Here is a 21495-nt window from a genome sequence, read left to right on the forward strand (position 1 = left end):
TAGGGTTAGGGGTTAGGGTTAGGGCTAGTGAATGCTGGTTCTCTGTGTTTGCAGATGACGGTGAGCGTGTTTAAACTAATTCCAGTTGAAGAAGTTTCAGTTACTTGCTTGGTGACGTTATCCGTTCAACATTAAAAGCTGCAGCAAAAGCAAAAGGGGAGTTTTGCTTCTAGAAACACCACAGGTCTCTTGTCTGCTCTCGGAATGTTTTTGAGATAAACCAGATCTTAAAAAAAAAGGAAAAAAAAAAACCACAGCTGCTTCTTTTGCTCTCTTCCTACTTCCTTGTGCTTTGCCCCTCCCCTTTCCCAGGTGATTGGGTTTGGGTGCTGGGCGGGGCTGAATGCTATATGAGCCCCAGGCATGCTAGCAGAGAGCTCCTTCTGCTTGGGCTGCTCTTTGGGGTAAGTGCTTTGGTTTTCCTTCAGTCAGTTGCAGGGTTCTCTAGGCAGACTGGAGCCTATGGATTTCTGGATTTTAAGTGCTTGGAATTCACTCAGTAGCGGGATGTTTAGTAGGGGCTGCTGGCTCACTGTTTTTTTGGGATGGTGGGATACTCTTCTGTTTTTGAGCTATATTTTAATCTCTAGATGTATAAACCCACTTGTGTAACTCTCCAGAGGACTAAAACCAGCTTGATTGAATGCTACATATGGCTTGGCAGCGTAGATGCAGCATTACCAAGAGACTGAGCAGAGTTGTATCAGAGTCACCTCTTTCATCTGCAAAGGGTAAGTTTGATTACCCCTGCCGAGGCTTGTGTGTGTGCATGTCTTTTTGGCATTTGTGGAGCTCGGTTGTTTTTCTTTGTGTGTGTGCATGTTCTTTTTTTTTTTTTTTGAGGGTCAAACAGTGTGTTTGCTGAGTGTGGTTAGAATGAGGAGGTGGGGAGCTGCTCAGGACTGGAAGGTTTGGTTTCTAGGAGTATGCGGCATCCTTCCTGTGCGACGTGACTAATTGTTGGGCTGGAACGTTCCAGCTTTCGTGTGTCTTAAGCAATGTAGCTTGTGTAGTGTGTGTTGTGTGGCCTGGGCAGAGTTTGCTGTGGTGCAGTGGGCGAAGAATCTCAGTTAGAGCTGGTGAGCAGCTGAAGTACCAGAGCTGGGAAGAGAGAGGTCTTGGAGCAGGTACGCTGTGGCTGTGAGGTGCCTCAGAGTGTGCTTTTCTGTCTTTTGTTTTGTTTTGTTTTGTTGTTTTTTTGCAGGTGCTTTGTGCGGTCGTGGACAGGAAAGGGAAATCCTCGTGTCGCGGAGCAGTGAGGGAGGGTGAGTGTTGTCAGCCTGGTCATCCCTTACCTGAAGCGAAGGGAAGACACTCAGGTGTTTCCCTCAGAGGGTCCGAGGTGAGTCTGTCTGGGATAGAGGAGCAGCGTGGCAGGTGGGCGCTTGCAAGCACAGTGGTTCTTTTGTCCTTTTGTGTTCCCCGGTGGTGTGGATGATGCTGGCCGCTCCTTTCAAGCTTGGACCTAATTTGCAGGTCCAGAGGCAAGTGGAGTGCTGTTTTGAAAGGATAAAAGTAAAGCTGGGGTCGCTTATGTTGTTGAGGGATGGGTGCTACTGCTGGCAGCTGAATGTTTATCTTCTGCCTGTGTTTTTCTTTTGTTCAGGCTGAAATGCAGTGTGCAGTGCAGGATGTGTCAACCAGCTGCCTCTGCAGTGACTCTGGTGCGTGATGAGCAGAGGTAGCTGTTAATTTTGGGGGTGTGGTTGTCACTGAAGTTATTTTCCTACATCCAATAGCGTAAAATTCCAGTTTGCCTTTTAGAGGCGCTATAAGTGGGTAAAGAGAAGAGATGGAAGCATGTGCCACGTGGGGCAGGCAAGCGGCTGAGGTACAGGAGGGGATGAGAGTATGTGATTTTTTCCTGGGGGTGGAATGGAATTGATTGTTTTGGTGTATAGTCTGTTTTGCTCCTAGATCTTTCATTCATTGTAAATAAAAGTTTGAGCCAGTTCCAGTTAGGAATGTTCTAGTTACGACCCAGCAAGTATTGTCCTTTTAATGTTAAAAAAAAGTGCGGCAAAAGCATGGGTGCAGATCTGTTTCAGGTCTTGTGCATCATATTCGGTTGGAGATCGCGTCTGTTTCCATCCTCACTCTTGCAGAAGTCATCTGGGCCGCATCAGGAGCTCTTGCTTGGGAATTGATTTCCTAAGTGTCTTCTTAGGGGGTTTTCAGTCCCCATCCTTCTGGTCTCTTGTCTTGAAGGCAGGCTTTTTAGGCCTCCGTCATCCCAGTTCTGGCAGTTGCTTCCAGTTGCATGTTGTGACATTTGAGTCTCTCCTGGGGTCTGGTGCAGAGCACCTGTTCTGACGTGCTGTTGCTGTAGGGCTTTCTTTTTGGGGGTCACTTTTTCTTGTGCCTTGTGTTGTGTGTTTTGTTTGTAGTGTTTGTGGCGTGCCTGTGTGTGTGTACGTGTTTGGTCTGGAGCTGTCCTGCCTGGCAGTTAGTGATGACAGGTAACGTGGCAGTGCATGGGTGTACTAATACATTGTCTGGACTGTTTTGGTAAAGATATCCAGTCTGCCTCTGGGCACGTACTGAAGGGCAGCTGGCACAGTCATCTCTGTGGTGTTTGGCAGACTGGAGGGGGGAGAGTTGAGCTGCTTGCGAGCAACTGCTCGCATAGCACTTGAACGGTGTGCTTGAGGAGGTCTGTCGAATCTTGAAAGCTTACAGATATGGGGTTTTGAATTTTTTATTTTTATTTCTTTCCTGTCCCCAGTAGAGCGTAAACCTTTGGAGGAACCTGTCACAGGAAAGAGCTCCTTCTGGAACTGTTCAGCACTCGGGAGGCAACTGGGTGACTGGCTTGATCTACTTCTGAGGTGCTGAGGCAAGGAGGCTGCTGTTTTGAAACGATAGTATTGTAAATGGGGTCCCTTTTGTGTTGTTGAGGGATGGGTGCTAATGCTGGCAGCTGAATGATTGATTCTCTTGTGCCTGTTTTCATTTGTTAAAGCTGAAACACAGTGTACGACACGGGACTTGACGACCAGAGCTGCTTTTGGCAAGGTGAGTGATGAACAGATATAGAAGGTAATTTAGGGGTGCAGTTGTCACTGCACCTACTGAACTACACAAAGTACAGTAAAAATCCTGTTTATATTTCAGGGGTGTTGTAGCTGGCCTAAGAGAGCAGATGGAAGCATCTGCCTCGAGGGGAGGGGAGGGCAGGGCACGGAGGTAAGGCAGCAGACGAGAGTAACTGTCCCAGCTGTGCTGTGGCTTTGGATGCTGCTTCAGCCTATGCTTTTCTTTTTGTTTCACATTTGTCTCACACAGGCTGAGTGGGGCCAAGCTGCACTCTGAAGAGCAGCACGAGAAGGGCGGGCTGGTTGTGAGCTGGATCGGAGCAGAACTGCCAAGTAGCACGAGGTGAGTGCGAAGGGTATCCATCTTGCTTTACAGGTGCCATGGCAGGCTCTCTAGAGAAGTGGTTGAGGATTGGAGAAGAGGTTGCAGATGATCAAGGAGCGACACGTGCAGGGATGGCTTGAAAAGGGTATGGCTGCTTTCTCTTCTGTTTATCAGGTGTCCCAGGCAATGTGGGCTGTGGTGTTAGTCTTTAGAATCGGAACAAAGCAGGTGCTGAAATGCTGCGTCTGTTTGTTTTTTTGTGTTGGGGTTGCACCTTGGTGAGTGTAGGGATGGGTTTTAAGTGGGTGCAGCGGAGGGCCTGGCCCCAGTGTCCTGTAGTGTGTTTTGACCCATCAGCATAGCCTTTTGGTTCTCAGGTAGTGTCGCGTTAAAGGGGTGTAGCTGATTAACCGTTACGGGCCCGGTTGGATTCAGAGTACTGAACCAGTCGGACATTCACCAAAACTGGGGGTCCGTTCGGACATTCACCAAAAACGTAATAACCGCCTGGGGGTCCGCTCAGACATTCACCAAAAACGTATTAACCACCTGGGGGTCCGTTCAGACATTCACCAACAATGCATTAACCGTCTGGGGGTCTGGTTAGATTCAGAACACTGAACTATCACGGATAACCACCCTCACCCTAGTTGCATTAATGAGAGCTATCACAATGCAATCAAGTATGGTTTATTACAGCAACAGGTAATCAGGTTCTTTTGGATTGCCGGTGATAGTGACTATCTGCAAAAGCAAGCTAGTATGCATGAAATACACAGGTGTTATAGGTGTTACAGGTGTTACAGGTGCGCAGCCTAGAAATAAACGCGTTAAAAGGATCAAAGACTCTATGGAGATTTATAAGCAAATATTCAGATCTCACCCAAAGGCGTCCCAATGGGGGGGCAAGAGAGGCTCAGCCCGTCGACTGATCCCAGGAGTCAGGAGGTCCTAAGGATGTTGTATGTCCTCGGGATGGTATCTCCCCTGACGATGGTATCTTCCCTAACATCCCCTCTCTCTTGGGCCAATTTATATTATTTTCTATCTTTTAGGTGGAGCTTGAGTGGCTCTAGTCAAGCATATCTTAGTTATGATTGGTGTAAAGTTTTCCCGTCTCCGTTTAAAGTAATAGGCTCCGAGAAATTCAGAGCGCATGCTCAGTGAGGGGTGGTCGCACCTTGGAGGCGGGTAGCTTTTGGGATGGAGGTGTGTTTTGGTATTATAATGATATTATAATGAGCAAAAAGTACACTAGGGTACAGCATTTGTCAAAACATGACAGGTCTTTGGCTTAGGGTGGCAAAAAGTGCAGCTTTGTGCACAAGAACAATCGAGGCCCCACCTGATTACAGAGCCTAGCCGTGGTGTCTCCACTCCACTCTACGCTCCGTGGTGTTCCTTAGAGCTAGCACACCAAGTTTCCCCAGCGCGATAGCATCTAAGGTTGGGAGCCTAGGGAATGCTCAGATAATGCAGTTATGCCCTACCCTGAAAGCCTCTTCAATGCTGTACCTTTTCCTTAAAAGTATGAATGTTAGTTTTATTTTCCTAGTTACTTCAGGCATTTACACCACAGGTAGCTTACTGAAGTAAGTGATTTTGCCTGCAAGTGGAATGGATTTTTTTTTTTTTTTTTTTGGTGTGCAATCAGTTCTGTGTTGCCTTCAGGGGGCAGTGGCGACCTGGTTCAGGAACGGCACGGCGACCAACCCCAGGCCGCTCGGTCCATCGGCTCACAGACACCAATGTGGTGGATGGCAAATGGCATTTATTGTCGAGTCACATGGGCTTATATACCCGAGGCCCATAGCGTCACTTCCGCTTGCTTACATCACAGACCACACACTGCTGTCCGTCAAGGGAGGGGCTCCACCTTTCCGTACATCGTGACATCTTCCGGCCGCCAGACCCTAACTACCCACATTTCCCCCCTCCCTATGCACAACCAAATTAGCTAAAATATAACAATCTTAAGACGTAGACATCATAACTTAACTAAAAAACATAAGGCACAATAACCAGGAGAAAACTAAGAGGTAACTGGTAACGCTGAGTAAATGCACTCTTAAAGTAGTTGTTGGTGTTCTACCAACATAATGTTAACTTTCTCTAACCAACTTTTAACAAACAACACAAGCATATTTAGTATACAAGGTCCAAAGATAAGATCACACAAACGCATTGTAGCCCCCCACCCACGGAGGCCGCTTTGCTGGTGTCTGGATTCTGCCAGTGTGGAACTCTCAGGCTTAGACAGGACGCTTGCTGACTTATTGTCTTCTCATGTCGCCGGGGTATACAGATTACGGGGGTGCCCGATGATCCGTTCCTGTGAACAGAAACTCAGTTTTCATTAGTTTTGTTCTGAAGTTGGGGCGTCGGCTGTTTGGAGCTTTTCTGGCTGCACGAGTTGCCATACCTTCGTGGGCCCTCAGGCCCTGGACTTGCGCCTGGGGGGTGATCACTGTTGGGTCCGTACCCATTAGCCGCTGCAGGCTAGAGCCATGCAGTGTGTGATCCGTCCCAGTTACTTGGGCCAGTTGTCTCATACAGTTGTCCCCCCATTCTCGTTTAAAAATGATCATCCCACCCCCGTCAAAGATCAGTCTACAAGTTTGTGTTATATCAAACGGGAGCATGTCGTCTCCCCTGAAAACACCATCTATGAGGGTGGAGACCATTGCAGAATGAAGCCCTTTATCCACAATGGCTTTAACAATCGCTTGTACATCCTTAGGGTTTGTTGGTGAGTGAACCCTCTGCCCCCCGTCTGTCACCCAGACCAGGAACGCTAGCATGGCCGATAGAGCCAAGATGGTGCACGCAATCTTAATTTTCCTCCAATCTGTGAGAGGAATTTCTCTGCCTCGCGGTGCAGCTTTATTTCGGATGGGGATATTTTGGCTATCTGTCCCCATTTCCTCCTCCGAATTTGAATCGGTATGTGATCCGGAGTCAGAGCTTGACTGACTGCTCACCTCCGAGTTCCGGTACCCTCCCATCGAGTTCCGGCCCCGCCCCCCACCCCTGCGGGCGGGCCGCTCTCTGCCTCGTGGCTCGCCCCGCCGCCATCTCAGCGAGGCGTTTGCGCCACAGGAGCGTTTTCTCGGATGGCCGTTCCGATCGGCTCTCTGCCCCTCTCTCACGCTTCTACCTCCTCCCTGGTCGTCCCCGCAACCGTTCTCTTTCTCGCATTTCCACGTGTTAGTAAAACCTAACATTTCATCCCCGTTCCCGCCGGAGGCTTCTTCACCCAACTCTTCGTCTTCTAGCTCAGCACCGTACTGGGGCGCACATGGCCGTGGTCTCTCCCAGATTTCCCCAGGCTCTGGTTCCCCACCGGCACACCTGGCTTCCTCAGCCGAGCCACCCCACAGCTTCCACAACTTTGATACGACCTTCACAAGGGTTTCCATCTTCCTTGTTGGTCCGGGAGCGACCTCCCCGCCGGGCTGGTCCCGCCGCTCCGGCTGCCGTTCACCCGAATCCAGGAGTTTTCCTGGGTTTCGGCAGTACTTGTTGCCTTCAGGGGGCAGTGGCGACCTGGTTCAGGAACGGCACGGCGACCAACCCCAGGCCGCTTGGTCCATCGGCTCACAGACACCAATGTGGTGGATGGCAAATGGCATTTATTGTTGAGTCACATGGGCTTATATACCCGAGGCCCATAGCGTCACTTCCGCTTGCTTACATCACAGACCACACACTGCTGTCCGTCAAGGGAGGGGCTCCACCTTTCCGTACATTGCGACATCTTCCGGCCACCAGACCCTAACTACCCACAGTTCTGCTCCTAGATTTTTCTTTTTATGTAAATAAAAGATCGAGCTAATTCCAGATGGAAAAAAAAATCAGTTACTTTCTTGGTCAGTTTGTCCTTTTAATATTCAAAGCTGCAGCAAAAGCATGGGGATTTTTGTTTCTAGAAACACCCTAGCTCTCCTGTCTGCACTCTGCATGCTGTTGAGCTAAGCCATATAAATGAATAAAGAAACCACAGCTACTGCTCCTTTCTGATTTTTTTTTTTTTTTTTTTTTTGTGCTTTCCCCCTTGCACTTTCCCAGGTGATTGGCTTCAGGTTCCAGGTGGGACCTAGTGGTAACTGAGTTGCAGGTATTCCATGACAGAGCTCATTCTGCCTGGGCTGCTTTTTGGGGTAAGCGCTTTGTTTTTCCTTCAGTCAGTTGCAGGGTTCTTTAGGTGGGTCAGAGTCTATGGACTGATGCGTTTTCCAGTAGAAACCGGTACGCATATCTTTTTGAGTTGGTAACTGGTAGGATCTGTCACTGTAAAGCAATCTAGTAGTAGGTGCCTGTATTGCACGCAGCTCTTCCTCAGGTGAGTAGTTGTTATGGCAGTTTTACGGATGGTATGGTGATGTTACTTTGTGTGTTTGCTTTGTGGTTCTGGGTCCCTTCTGATTTTTGCCGAATTACGGGGCTTTCTGTGAGTCTTTGCCTGTATGTCAAATATTATCAAAGTTACAACCTTGCTGTTAAAGTGATGGAGCAGGGTTTAGTTGAAATGTATCATGGAAGCTCCCTGTGTGAGCATGTGTCTGAAAATGGCAGCAGTGGGCACGTAAGGGGTAGTCTGTTTCAAGTTTAGGGACAGTTTGTTATATTTCTGGAGCTTTTGCCTGTGTGTTTTCTGTCTGTCGAGTCTTTAGACCATAAAGCCTTCTAGGCTTTATGTCCTTGAATTTACGTATTAGAAGTACGTTTATGAGGGGTTGCCAGGTACGTTGTTTTTGGGAAACCGTGGGGTATGGTTCCTTGAGTGCATAAGTGCAGTAGTGCCAAGAGAGTGAGCAGGGCCACCTTCTTCATCTCTGCAGAATAAGTCTGTTCGGGCACACTTCTCAGGTAAATGTAGTGAGCAGATGAGGTAAAGGAGCTGGGAACAGAGAGGTATTGCACCGTAGCATGTTGCATCAGTAGTAGTCAGCGTTGCGGAGGAGGTGGGTGTCAGGGCTGGCGTGCTAGTGAATGCTGGTTCTCTGTTTTTGCAAGTGATGATGAACCTGTTTGACGTAATTCCATTTGAAAAAGTTCCAGTTACTGGCCTGGTCGTGTCGTCCTTTCAATGTTAAAAGCTGCAGCAAAAGCATGGGGATTGTTGCTTCTAGAAACACCACAGGTCACCTGTCTGCTCTCTGCATGTTTTTCAAGTAAAGCAGATCTTAAAAAAAACAAAAACAAAAAAAAAAAAACAAAACAAACAAACAAAGAAAGAAAATAATAAAAAACTGCTGCTGCTGCTGCTCCTGCTTTCTTTCTACTTCCTTGTGCTTTGCCCCTCCCCTTTTCCAGGTGATTGGGTTTGGGTGCTGGGCGGGGCTGAATGCTATATGAGCCCCAGGCATGCTATCAGAGAGCTCCTTCTGCCTGGGCTGCTCCTTGGGGTAAGTGCTTTGTTTTTCCTTTAGTCAGTTGCAGGGTTCTCTAGGCAGGCTGGAGTTTATAGATTTCTAGAATTTTTAAGTGCTTGGAATTCACTTAGGAGAGGGATGTTTAATAGAGGTTTCTGGCTCACTGTTTTTTGGGATGGTGGGATACTCTTCTGTTTTTGAGCTGTATTTTAATCTCTAAATGTATAAACCAGCAGTAGGTAAACATTAGGAGGAACCGGTCAAAGGTAACAGCGCTTTCTGGAACCGTCAAGTTCTTGTTCGGCAACGTAGTGACTGGTTTGATCTACTTCACAGATGGAGAGGCAAGTGGACTGCTCTCTTTGAAATAATAAAATTGAAAACATAAAGTTTGTCAAAGATGGCAGTGCATGTTTGCAGTCTGTTTATTGCTTTTGCCAGTGGTAGATAACATTTATAAGGAATCGGTGAAAGGAAAGAGCGCCTTCTGGAACTGTGAAGCTCTGTGTTGGCAACTCGGTGACTGGCTGGACCTACTGTCCATCTCCAGAGGGAAGCGGACTGCTATTTTGAAATTAAAAAATACTAATAAAAATAAAAAAAATATGGTGCTGCTCTATGACGCCCGGAGGACTGCCACTCTGCATGGCAGTTAAAAAGAATGTGGTTTGGAGATGGAGCGCCACAGAGATGAAGCAGCTGGGAAGAGAGACACAAGTATTGCAGTAGGTAGGCTGTGGTTATGAGGTGCCTCAGGATGTGCTTTTTTTCTTGTTTCCGCCCTTCCCTCGTGCAGCCTTGGAGAGATGAAGTCCCCATGGTGTGGAGTGGTGCAAAAAGGTAAGAGGGTTGTCGGCCCGGTCAGTTTCCTTCACCAATGCTAAGGCAAGTCTTTGAAGAGAAACAGCCTGGTTGCTTGTGCTGCCCCCTGTTGAACTAAGCCAGACCAAAAACAGGGCTGCTGTTCCTCCTGCTCTCTTTGCCTCTTCTCATCTTGCAGAGGAATGGTCCAGCAATTCGGGTTAATAGGGGACAAGAGAACAAAGGGGTTTCAGAATAACTGCTAACTGTTATGACTATTGCATGGGGCACTATGCAAGTCTCTGACATCCAGCCAAGATGGACAAAGGAGAAGGACAAGGGAAAAGCCTGGGAGGAAGACTATGAGCCTTCAGTACGAGAGACCCGCAGAGGGACCACCAGAGACTGATAACACATGCGCCAGTGGGCGGGTTGGGATTCCAGGAACTAGTTATAATAACCCTGCCTTTTCTAGAAGTAGTAATGAATATGTATTAGCCCAGGAGCATAAAAACCAGCCGCCTGCTGTGACTTGTGTGCGTCTCGGTGGAGCAGAGACTCCCGGCGCACCCAGTGCTGTTTGCTTACCTCTATTCATTTAATAAATTGTAAACTTTGATTGTAATCCTATTTGGGACTTAGTCATTTATTACAACAGACAACCTTGTAAAATGCAGACAACCAGAATCCTTACAACAATTAAGTGGAAATCACGGTGTAAGAAACATTACCACCTCAAAGAGTAAAAGCCTCAAAAGAAATGTGACTTGTAACAGGCCAGCAGCTGTGTGTTTTCGGTGAAGCACCAGGTAGAGTATAAACCTGGATTGCACAGTTAATGGGGAAACGGGAGGGTCCTGGTCCTTGGGAGGGAAAAAAAAAAGTATATAAACTGTGTATGGAATCGGTAGGTGCCCTCCTGCTTGCGGGACACCCGCCATTGTAATCTCAAATACAAATGCTACTGTACTGAGATCCTCTCCTGAGCCTATGTTATTTCCCAAAGATTGATTCGCGGTTTTAAGGCTTCAGGGATAGGGCCCTAGGGTTGGGTTTCAGGGTAAGCGTTCTCAGGGTTTATGTTTAGGATTTTAAGGTTTTTAGTTTTAGGGTTGGAGTTTTAACGGTTAGGATTTTAGGGATTTGAGGGTTAGGGTTTTAAGGGTTTCAGGGTTAGCGTGTCAGGGTTTTGGAGTTTTTTGGGTTGTAGTGTTGATAGTTTTTTTAGGGTTAGGTTCTTAGGGTTTTATTTTTGGTCAGTTATTTACGGTTAGGGTTTTAAGATCTTATTATTATTTTTTTTTTTCAGGTTAGGTTCTCCTGGGTTAGGGTTTTGAGCATCTTAATATTTTGGGTTGGGTTTGGGATTTGAGCGTCTTAATTTTGTGGGCTTGGGCGCTGTGAGCGTCTTAAGTGTTTGGGTTAGGGCTTTTAGGCATAGGTCTTCAGGGGTTTAGTTTGGGTCAGGTCTGTAGGGGTTTCGAGGATTTTTAGGGTTAGGGCTTGCGGCTTTTTTGTGTAAGGGCGGTAAGGGCTAGGGTTCCAGGGAGTGCTGTTAAATGCAGTTCTCGACAACTCGGCCTCTGATTGGCCGTGCCGGCTGTGCAGGGAATGCTGGTAGGTGTAGTTTTCCGTCACAAGGCTTCCGGTAGGCCGCGTTGATTGCCCAGAGCATGCCGGGAAATGTAGTTCTGGGACTCCGAACTTCCGGGAGGCCATGTTGAGCGCCCAGAGCATACCGGGAAATGCAGTTCTCGGGGACTAGGGCTGGAGCTAGGGTTAGAGTTTAGGGTGAGGGTTGGGGTTAGGGTTAGGGGTTAGGGCTAGTGAATGCTGGTTCTCTGTGTTTGCAGATGACGGTGAGCGTGTTTAAACTAATTCCAGTTGAAGAAGTTTCAGTTACTTGCTTGGTGACGTTATCAGTTCAACATTAAAAGCTGCAGCAAAAGCAAAAGGGGAGTTTTGCTTCTAGAAACACCCCAGTTCTCCTGTCTGCACTCTGCATGCTGTTGAGCTAAGCCTTATAAATAAGTAAATAAACCAGAGCTGCTGCTGCTCCTCTTTTTGCTTTTTTGTGCTTTCCCCGCATGCGACCTCTGCCGCCCCCTGCTGGTGGAAAACGTGTACTGCAGGCGGCCGGGGGCGCGCATGCGCGGTGACGCCCGCGGGCGCCCTCTGCCGCCCCCTGCTGGTGGAAAACAAGTACTGCAGGCGGCCGGGGGCCGCGCATGCGCGTTGCTTATTACGTCTTTTTTTTTTTTTGATGTGTAATTTCCTACGCTCCTAGATTTTTCTTCATATGTAAATGAAAGGTTCGTGCTAATTCCCGTTGAAAATATTTCATTTACTTTCTTGGTTGTATTGTCCTTTCTATGTTCAAAGCTGAGTCAAAAATACGGTAAATTTTGCTTCTAGAAACACCGCAGTTCTTTTGTCTGCACTCCGCATGCTGTAAACTAGGGATAGGTGACAAATAAATAAAAAAATAAATAAAAGAACACAGCTGCTGCTCCTGCTCTCTTTCTTGTTTTTTGCCCCCTCCTCTTTCCCAGGTGATTGGGTTTGGGTGCTGGGCGGGGCCAAATGTTATACGAGCCCTAGGCATTCTATCAGAGAGCTCCTCCTGCGTGGGCTGCTCTTTGGGGTCGGTGCTTTGTTTATTCTTCTGTTAGCTACATGCAGGGTTCTTTTCGTGGGTCAGAGTCTTGTACGATATTTTAGAGGAAACCAATCTAGTAGTACGTGCATTCATTGCAAGAAGCTCTTTGGAGGTGATTAATTGTTATAGCACTTTTATGGATAGGATGTCAATGTTACTTTGTGTGTTTGCTTTGTTGTTCTATGTCCCTCATGATTTTTGCAGGGTTATAGGGCAGATGCCACCAGGTCTACCCCTTTTGTTGTTTTTGTTTTGTTTGATTTATTTTTCTTATTTTCTTTTTCGGAAGGGGGTTTGGGATTTGAGCGTCCTATTTTTTTGGGTTTGGGATTTGAGCATCTTAATTTTGTGGGTGTGGGATTTGAGCGTCTTAAGTGTTTGGGTTAGGGCTTTTAGGCATAGGTCTTCAGGGGTTTAGTGTGGTGGATAGTTTCGGTTAGGTCTGTAGGGGTTTCGAGGATTTCTAGGGTTAGGGCTTGCGGCTTCTTTGTGTAAGGGCGGTAAGGGCTAGGGTTCCAGGGAGTGCTGTTAAATGGAGTTCTCGACAACTCGGCCTCTGATTGGCCGTGCCGGCTGTGCAGGGAATGCTGGTAGGTGTAGTTTTCCGTCACAAGGCTTCCGGTAGGCCGCGTTGATTGCCCAGAGCATGCCGGGAAATGTAGTTCTGGGACTCCGGACGTCCGGGAGGCCATGTTGAGCGCCCAGAGCATACCGGGAAATGTAGTTCTGGGACTCCGAACTTCCGGGAGGCCATGTTGAGCGCCCAGAGCATACCGGGAAATGTAGTTCTGGGACTCCGGACTTCCGGGAGGCCATGTTGGGTGCCCAGAGCATACCGGGAAATGCAGTTCTCGGGGACGAGGGCTGGGGCTAGGGTTAGAGTTTAGGGTGAGGGTTGGGGTTAGGGTTAGGGGTTAGGGTTAGGGCTAGTGAATGCTGGTTCTCTGTGTTTGCAGATGACGGTGAGCGTGTTTAAACTAATTCCAGTTGAAGAAGTTTCAGTTACTTGCTTGGTGACGTTATCCGTTCAACATTAAAAGCTGCAGCAAAAGCAAAAGGGGAGTTTTGCTTCTAGAAACACCACAGGTCTCTTGTCTGCTCTCGGAATGTTTTTGAGATAAACCAGATCTTAAAAAAAAAGGAAAAAAAAAAACCACAGCTGCTTCTTTTGCTCTCTTCCTACTTCCTTGTGCTTTGCCCCTCCCCTTTCCCAGGTGATTGGGTTTGGGTGCTGGGCGGGGCTGAATGCTATATGAGCCCCAGGCATGCTAGCAGAGAGCTCCTTCTGCTTGGGCTGCTCTTTGGGGTAAGTGCTTTGGTTTTCCTTCAGTCAGTTGCAGGGTTCTCTAGGCAGACTGGAGCCTATGGATTTCTGGATTTTAAGTGCTTGGAATTCACTCAGTAGCGGGATGTTTAGTAGGGGCTGCTGGCTCACTGTTTTTTTGGGATGGTGGGATACTCTTCTGTTTTTGAGCTATATTTTAATCTCTAGATGTATAAACCCACTTGTGTAACTCTCCAGAGGACTAAAACCAGCTTGATTGAATGCTACATATGGCTTGGCAGCGTAGATGCAGCATTACCAAGAGACTGAGCAGAGTTGTATCAGAGTCACCTCTTTCATCTGCAAAGGGTAAGTTTGATTACCCCTGCCGAGGCTTGTGTGTGTGCATGTCTTTTTGGCATTTGTGGAGCTCGGTTGTTTTTCTTTGTGTGTGTGCATGTTCTTTTTTTTTTTTTTTTGAGGGTCAAACAGTGTGTTTGCTGAGTGTGGTTAGAATGAGGAGGTGGGGAGCTGCTCAGGACTGGAAGGTTTGGTTTCTAGGAGTATGCGGCATCCTTCCTGTGCGACGTGACTAATTGTTGGGCTGGAACGTTCCAGCTTTCGTGTGTCTTAAGCAATGTAGCTTGTGTAGTGTGTGTTGTGTGGCCTGGGCAGAGTTTGCTGTGGTGCAGTGGGCGAAGAATCTGAGTTAGAGCTGGTGAGCAGCTGAAGTACCAGAGCTGGGAAGAGAGAGGTCTTGGAGCAGGTACGCTGTGGCTGTGAGGTGCCTCAGAGTGTGCTTTTCTGTCTTTTGTTTTGTTTTGTTTTGTTGTTTTTTTGCAGGTGCTTTGTGCGGTCGTGGACAGGAAAGGGAAATCCTCGTGTCGCGGAGCAGTGAGGGAGGGTGAGTGTTGTCAGCCTGGTCATCCCTTACCTGAAGCGAAGGGAAGACACTCAGGTGTTTCCCTCAGAGGGTCCGAGGTGAGTCTGTCTGGGATAGAGGAGCAGCGTGGCAGGTGGGCGCTTGCAAGCACAGTGGTTCTTTTGTCCTTTTGTGTTCCCCGGTGGTGTGGATGATGCTGGCCGCTCCTTTCAAGCTTGGACCTAATTTGCAGGTCCAGAGGCAAGTGGAGTGCTGTTTTGAAAGGATAAAAGTAAAGCTGGGGTCGCTTATGTTGTTGAGGGATGGGTGCTACTGCTGGCAGCTGAATGTTTATCTTCTGCCTGTGTTTTTCTTTTGTTCAGGCTGAAATGCAGTGTGCAGTGCAGGATGTGTCAACCAGCTGCCTCTGCAGTGACTCTGGTGCGTGATGAGCAGAGGTAGCTGTTAATTTTGGGGGTGTGGTTGTCACTGAAGTTATTTTCCTACATCCAATAGCGTAAAATTCCAGTTTGCCTTTTAGAGGCGCTATAAGTGGGTAAAGAGAAGAGATGGAAGCATGTGCCACGTGGGGCAGGCAAGCGGCTGAGGTACAGGAGGGGATGAGAGTATGTGATTTTTTCCTGGGGGTGGAATGGAATTGATTGTTTTGGTGTATAGTCTGTTTTGCTCCTAGATCTTTCATTCATTGTAAATAAAAGTTTGAGCCAGTTCCAGTTAGGAATGTTCTAGTTACGACCCAGCAAGTATTGTCCTTTTAATGTTAAAAAAAAGTGCGGCAAAAGCATGGGTGCAGATCTGTTTCAGGTCTTGTGCATCATATTCGGTTGGAGATCGCGTCTGTTTCCATCCTCACTCTTGCAGAAGTCATCTGGGCCGCATCAGGAGCTCTTGCTTGGGAATTGATTTCCTAAGTGTCTTCTTAGGGGGTTTTCAGTCCCCATCCTTCTGGTCTCTTGTCTTGAAGGCAGGCTTTTTAGGCCTCCGTCATCCCAGTTCTGGCAGTTGCTTCCAGTTGCATGTTGTGACATTTGAGTCTCTCCTGGGGTCTGGTGCAGAGCACCTGTTCTGACGTGCTGTTGCTGTAGGGCTTTCTTTTTGGGGGTCACTTTTTCTTGTGCCTTGTGTTGTGTGTTTTGTTTGTAGTGTTTGTGGCGTGCCTGTGTGTGTGTACGTGTTTGGTCTGGAGCTGTCCTGCCTGGCAGTTAGTGATGACAGGTAACGTGGCAGTGCATGGGTGTACTAATACATTGTCTGGACTGTTTTGGTAAAGATATCCAGTCTGCCTCTGGGCACGTACTGAAGGGCAGCTGGCACAGTCATCTCTGTGGTGTTTGGCAGACTGGAGGGGGGAGAGTTGAGCTGCTTGCGAGCAACTGCTCGCATAGCACTTGAACGGTGTGCTTGAGGAGGTCTGTCGAATCTTGAAAGCTTACAGATATGGGGTTTTGAATTTTTTATTTTTATTTCTTTCCTGTCCCCAGTAGAGCGTAAACCTTTGGAGGAACCTGTCACAGGAAAGAGCTCCTTCTGGAACTGTTCAGCACTCGGGAGGCAACTGGGTGACTGGCTTGATCTACTTCTGAGGTGCTGAGGCAAGGAGGCTGCTGTTTTGAAACGATAGTATTGTAAATGGGGTCCCTTTTGTGTTGTTGAGGGATGGGTGCTAATGCTGGCAGCTGAATGATTGATTCTCTTGTGCCTGTTTTCATTTGTTAAAGCTGAAACACAGTGTACGACACGGGACTTGACGACCAGAGCTGCTTTTGGCAAGGTGAGTGATGAACAGATATAGAAGGTAATTTAGGGGTGCAGTTGTCACTGCACCTACTGAACTACACAAAGTACAGTAAAAATCCTGTTTATATTTCAGGGGTGTTGTAGCTGGCCTAAGAGAGCAGATGGAAGCATCTGCCTCGAGGGGAGGGGAGGGCAGGGCACGGAGGTAAGGCAGCAGATGAGAGTAACTGTCCCAGCTGTGCTGTGGCTTTGGATGCTGCTTCAGCCTATGCTTTTCTTTTTGTTTCACATTTGTCTCACACAGGCTGAGTGGGGCCAAGCTGCACTCTGAAGAGCAGCACGAGAAGGGCGGGCTGGTTGTGAGCTGGATCGGAGCAGAACTGCCAAGTAGCACGAGGTGAGTGCGAAGGGTATCCATCTTGCTTTACAGGTGCCATGGCAGGCTCTCTAGAGAAGTGGTTGAGGATTGGAGAAGAGGTTGCAGATGATCAAGGAGCGACACGTGCAGGGATGGCTTGAAAAGGGTATGGCTGCTTTCTCTTCTGTTTATCAGGTGTCCCAGGCAATGTGGGCTGTGGTGTTAGTCTTTAGAATCGGAACAAAGCAGGTGCTGAAATGCTGCGTCTGTTTGTTTTTTTGTGTTGGGGTTGCACCTTGGTGAGTGTAGGGATGGGTTTTAAGTGGGTGCAGCGGAGGGCCTGGCCCCAGTGTCCTGTAGTGTGTTTTGACCCATCAGCATAGCCTTTTGGTTCTCAGGTAGTGTCGCGTTAAAGGGGTGTAGCTGATTAACCGTTACGGGCCCGGTTGGATTCAGAGTACTGAACCAGTCGGACATTCACCAAAACTGGGGGTCCGTTCGGACATTCACCAAAAACGTAATAACCGCCTGGGGGTCCGCTCAGACATTCACCAAAAACGTATTAACCACCTGGGGGTCCGTTCAGACATTCACCAACAATGCATTAACCTTCTGGGGGTCTGGTTAGATTCAGAACACTGAACTATCACGGATAACCACCCTCACCCTAGTTGCATTAATGAGAGCTATCACAATGCAATCAAGTATGGTTTATTACAGCAACAGGTAATCAGGTTCTTTTGGATTGCCGGTGATAGTGACTATCTGCAAAAGCAAGCTAGTATGCATGAAATACACAGGTGTTATAGGTGTTACAGGTGTTACAGGTGCGCAGCCTAGAAATAAACGCGTTAAAAGGATCAAAGACTCTATAGAGATTTATAAGCAAATATTCAGATCTCACCCAAAGGCGTCCCAATGGGGGGGCAAGAGAGGCTCAGCCCGTCGACTGATCCCAGGAGTCAGGAGGTCCTAAGGATGTTGTATGTCCTCGGGATGGTATCTCCCCTGACGATGGGCCAATTTATATTATTTTCTATCTTTTAGGTGGAGCTTGAGTGGCTCTAGTCAAGCATATCTTAGTTATGATTGGTGTAAAGTTTTCCCGTCTCCGTTTAAAGTAATAGGCTCCGAGAAATTCAGAGCGCATGCTCAGTGAGGGGTGGTCGCACCTTGGAGGCGGGTAGCTTTTGGGATGGAGGTGTGTTTTGGTATTATAATGATATTATAATGAGCAAAAAGTACACTAGGGTACAGCATTTGTCAAAACATGACAGGTCTTTGGCTTAGGGTGGCAAAAAGTGCAGCTTTGTGCACAAGAACAATCGAGGCCCCACCTGATTACAGAGCCTAGCCGTGGTGTCTCCACTCCACTCTACGCTCCGTGGTGTTCCTTAGAGCTAGCACACCAAGTTTCCCCAGCGCGATAGCATCTAAGGTTGGGAGCCTAGGGAATGCTCAGATAATGCAGTTATGCCCTACCCTGAAAGCCTCTTCAATGCTGTACCTTTTCCTTAAAAGTATGAATGTTAGTTTTATTTTCCTAGTTACTTCAGGCATTTACACCACAGGTAGCTTACTGAAGTAAGTGATTTTGCCTGCAAGTGGAATGGATTTTTTTTTTTTTTTTTTTGGTGTGCAATCAGTTCTGTGTTGCCTTCAGGGGGCAGTGGCGACCTGGTTCAGGAACGGCACGGCGACCAACCCCAGGCCGCTCGGTCCATCGGCTCACAGACACCAATGTGGTGGATGGCAAATGGCATTTATTGTCGAGTCACATGGGCTTATATACCCGAGGCCCATAGCGTCACTTCCGCTTGCTTACATCACAGACCACACACTGCTGTCCGTCAAGGGAGGGGCTCCACCTTTCCGTACATTGCGACATCTTCCGGCCACCAGACCCTAACTACCCACAGTTCTGCTCCTAGATTTTTCTTTTTATGTAAATAAAAGATCGAGCTAATTCCAGATGGAAAAAAAAATCAGTTACTTTCTTGGTCAGTTTGTCCTTTTAATATTCAAAGCTGCAGCAAAAGCATGGGGATTTTTGTTTCTAGAAACACCCTAGCTCTCCTGTCTGCACTCTGCATGCTGTTGAGCTAAGCCATATAAATGAATAAAGAAACCACAGCTACTGCTCCTTTCTGATTTTTTTTTTTTTTTTTTTTTTTGTGCTTTCCCCCTTGCACTTTCCCAGGTGATTGGCTTCAGGTTCCAGGTGGGACCTAGTGGTAACTGAGTTGCAGGTATTCCATGACAGAGCTCATTCTGCCTGGGCTGCTTTTTGGGGTAAGCGCTTTGTTTTTCCTTCAGTCAGTTGCAGGGTTCTTTAGGTGGGTCAGAGTCTATGGACTGATGCGTTTTCCAGTAGAAACCGGTACGCATATCTTTTTGAGTTGGTAACTGGTAGGATCTGTCACTGTAAAGCAATCTAGTAGTAGGTGCCTGTATTGCACGCAGCTCTTCCTCAGGTGAGTAGTTGTTATGGCAGTTTTACGGATGGTATGGTGATGTTACTTTGTGTGTTTGCTTTGTGGTTCTGGGTCCCTTCTGATTTTTGCCGAATTACGGGGCTTTCTGTGAGTCTTTGCCTGTATGTCAAATATTATCAAAGTTACAACCTTGCTGTTAAAGTGATGGAGCAGGGTTTAGTTGAAATGTATCATGGAAGCTCCCTGTGTGAGCATGTGTCTGAAAATGGCAGCAGTGGGCACGTAAGGGGTAGTCTGTTTCAAGTTTAGGGACAGTTTGTTATATTTCTGGAGCTTTTGCCTGTGTGTTTTCTGTCTGTCGAGTCTTTAGACCATAAAGCCTTCTAGGCTTTATGTCCTTGAATTTACGTATTAGAAGTACGTTTATGAGGGGTTGCCAGGTACGTTGTTTTTGGGAAACCGTGGGGTATGGTTCCTTGAGTGCATAAGTGCAGTAGTGCCAAGAGAGTGAGCAGGGCCACCTTCTTCATCTCTGCAGAATAAGTCTGTTCGGGCACACTTCTCAGGTAAATGTAGTGAGCAGATGAGGTAAAGGAGCTGGGAACAGAGAGGTATTGCACCGTAGCATGTTGCATCAGTAGTAGTCAGCGTTGCGGAGGAGGTGGGTGTCAGGGCTGGCGTGCTAGTGAATGCTGGTTCTCTGTTTTTGCAAGTGATGATGAACCTGTTTGACGTAATTCCATTTGAAAAAGTTCCAGTTACTGGCCTGGTCGTGTCGTCCTTTCAATGTTAAAAGCTGCAGCAAAAGCATGGGGATTGTTGCTTCTAGAAACACCACAGGTCACCTGTCTGCTCTCTGCATGTTTTTCAAGTAAAGCAGATCTTAAAAAAAACAAAAACAAAAAAAAAAAAACAAAACAAACAAACAAAGAAAGAAAATAATAAAAAACTGCTGCTGCTGCTCCTGCTTTCTTTCTACTTCCTTGTGCTTTGCCCCTCCCCTTTTCCAGGTGATTGGGTTTGGGTGCTGGGCGGGGCTGAATGCTATATGAGCCCCAGGCATGCTATCAGAGAGCTCCTTCTGCCTGGGCTGCTCCTTGGGGTAAGTGCTTTGTTTTTCCTTTAGTCAGTTGCAGGGTTCTCTAGGCAGGCTGGAGTTTATAGATTTCTAGAATTTTTAAGTGCTTGGAATTCACTTAGGAGAGGGATGTTTAATAGAGGTTTCTGGCTCACTGTTTTTTGGGATGGTGGGATACTCTTCTGTTTTTGAGCTGTATTTTAATCTCTAAATGTATAAACCAGCAGTAGGTAAACATTAGGAGGAACCGGTCAAAGGTAACAGCGCTTTCTGGAACCGTCAAGTTCTTGTTCGGCAACGTAGTGACTGGTTTGATCTACTTCACAGATGGAGAGGCAAGTGGACTGCTCTCTTTGAAATAATAAAATTGAAAACATAAAGTTTGTCAAAGATGGCAGTGCATGTTTGCAGTCTGTTTATTGCTTTTGCCAGTGGTAGATAACATTTATAAGGAATCGGTGAAAGGAAAGAGCGCCTTCTGGAACTGTGAAGCTCTGTGTTGGCAACTCGGTGACTGGCTGGACCTACTGTCCATCTCCAGAGGGAAGCGGACTGCTATTTTGAAATTAAAAAATACTAATAAAAATAAAAAAAATATGGTGCTGCTCTATGACGCCCGGAGGACTGCCACTCTGCATGGCAGTTAAAAAGAATGTGGTTTGGAGATGGAGAGCCACAGAGATGAAGCAGCTGGGAAGAGAGACACAAGTATTGCAGTAGGTAGGCTGTGGTTATGAGGTGCCTCAGGATGTGCTTTTTTTCTTGTTTCCGCCCTTCCCTCGTGCAGCCTTGGAGAGATGAAGTCCCCATGGTGTGGAGTGGTGCAAAAAGGTAAGAGGGTTGTCGGCCCGGTCAGTTTCCTTCACCAATGCTAAGGCAAGTCTTTGAAGAGAAACAGCCTGGTTGCTTGTGCTGCCCCCTGTTGAACTAAGCCAGACCAAAAACAGGGCTGCTGTTCCTCCTGCTCTCTTTGCCTCTTCTCATCTTGCAGAGGAATGGTCCAGCAATTCGGGTTAATAGGGGACAAGAGAACAAAGGGGTTTCAGAATAACTGCTAACTGTTATGACTATTGCATGGGGCACTATGCAAGTCTCTGACATCCAGCCAAGATGGACAAAGGAGAAGGACAAGGGAAAAGCCTGGGAGGAAGACTATGAGCCTTCAGTACGAGAGACCCGCAGAGGGACCACCAGAGACTGATAACACATGCGCCAGTGGGCGGGTTGGGATTCCAGGAACTAGTTATAATAACCCTGCCTTTTCTAGAAGTAGTAATGAATATGTATTAGCCCAGGAGCATAAAAACCAGCCGCCTGCTGTGACTTGTGTGCGTCTCGGTGGAGCAGAGACTCCCGGCGCACCCAGTGCTGTTTGCTTACCTCTATTCATTTAATAAATTGTAAACTTTGATTGTAATCCTATTTGGGACTTAGTCATTTATTACAACAGACAACCTTGTAAAATGCAGACAACCAGAATCCTTACAACAATTAAGTGGAAATCACGGTGTAAGAAACATTACCACCTCAAAGAGTAAAAGCCTC

The 21495-nt window shown here is 47.4% G+C and overlaps 2 long non-coding RNA genes across 4 annotated transcripts; both read left to right on the plus strand.

Moving 5' to 3' along the window:
• The first annotated feature begins 269 nt into the window (after nucleotides 1–269).
• LOC140003038 (uncharacterized) lies at nucleotides 270–8548 on the plus strand. 2 transcript variants are annotated; one of them, XR_011810970.1, is made up of 7 exons: nucleotides 270–404; nucleotides 621–731; nucleotides 1205–1265; nucleotides 2726–2869; nucleotides 2963–3015; nucleotides 3412–3505; nucleotides 7429–8548. It is a non-coding gene; the product is annotated as an uncharacterized lncRNA (long non-coding RNA). The 2 variants fall into 2 exon arrangements; XR_011810971.1 differs by having other exon boundaries at nucleotides 378–404; nucleotides 591–731.
• A 4818-nt stretch (nucleotides 8549–13366) lies between these two features.
• On the plus strand, nucleotides 13367–19757 carry LOC140003043 (uncharacterized). Of its 2 annotated transcripts, none has more exons than XR_011810978.1 (7): nucleotides 13367–13501; nucleotides 13718–13828; nucleotides 14303–14363; nucleotides 15824–15967; nucleotides 16061–16113; nucleotides 16510–16603; nucleotides 18638–19757. It is a non-coding gene; the product is annotated as an uncharacterized lncRNA (long non-coding RNA). The 2 variants fall into 2 exon arrangements; XR_011810979.1 differs by having other exon boundaries at nucleotides 13475–13501; nucleotides 13688–13828.
• The last annotated feature ends 1738 nt before the right edge of the window (nucleotides 19758–21495 follow it).

Source organism: Anas platyrhynchos, chromosome 8, assembly GCF_047663525.1.
Source record: "Anas platyrhynchos isolate ZD024472 breed Pekin duck chromosome 8, IASCAAS_PekinDuck_T2T, whole genome shotgun sequence".
NCBI classification, from domain to species: domain Eukaryota; kingdom Metazoa; phylum Chordata; class Aves; order Anseriformes; family Anatidae; genus Anas; species Anas platyrhynchos.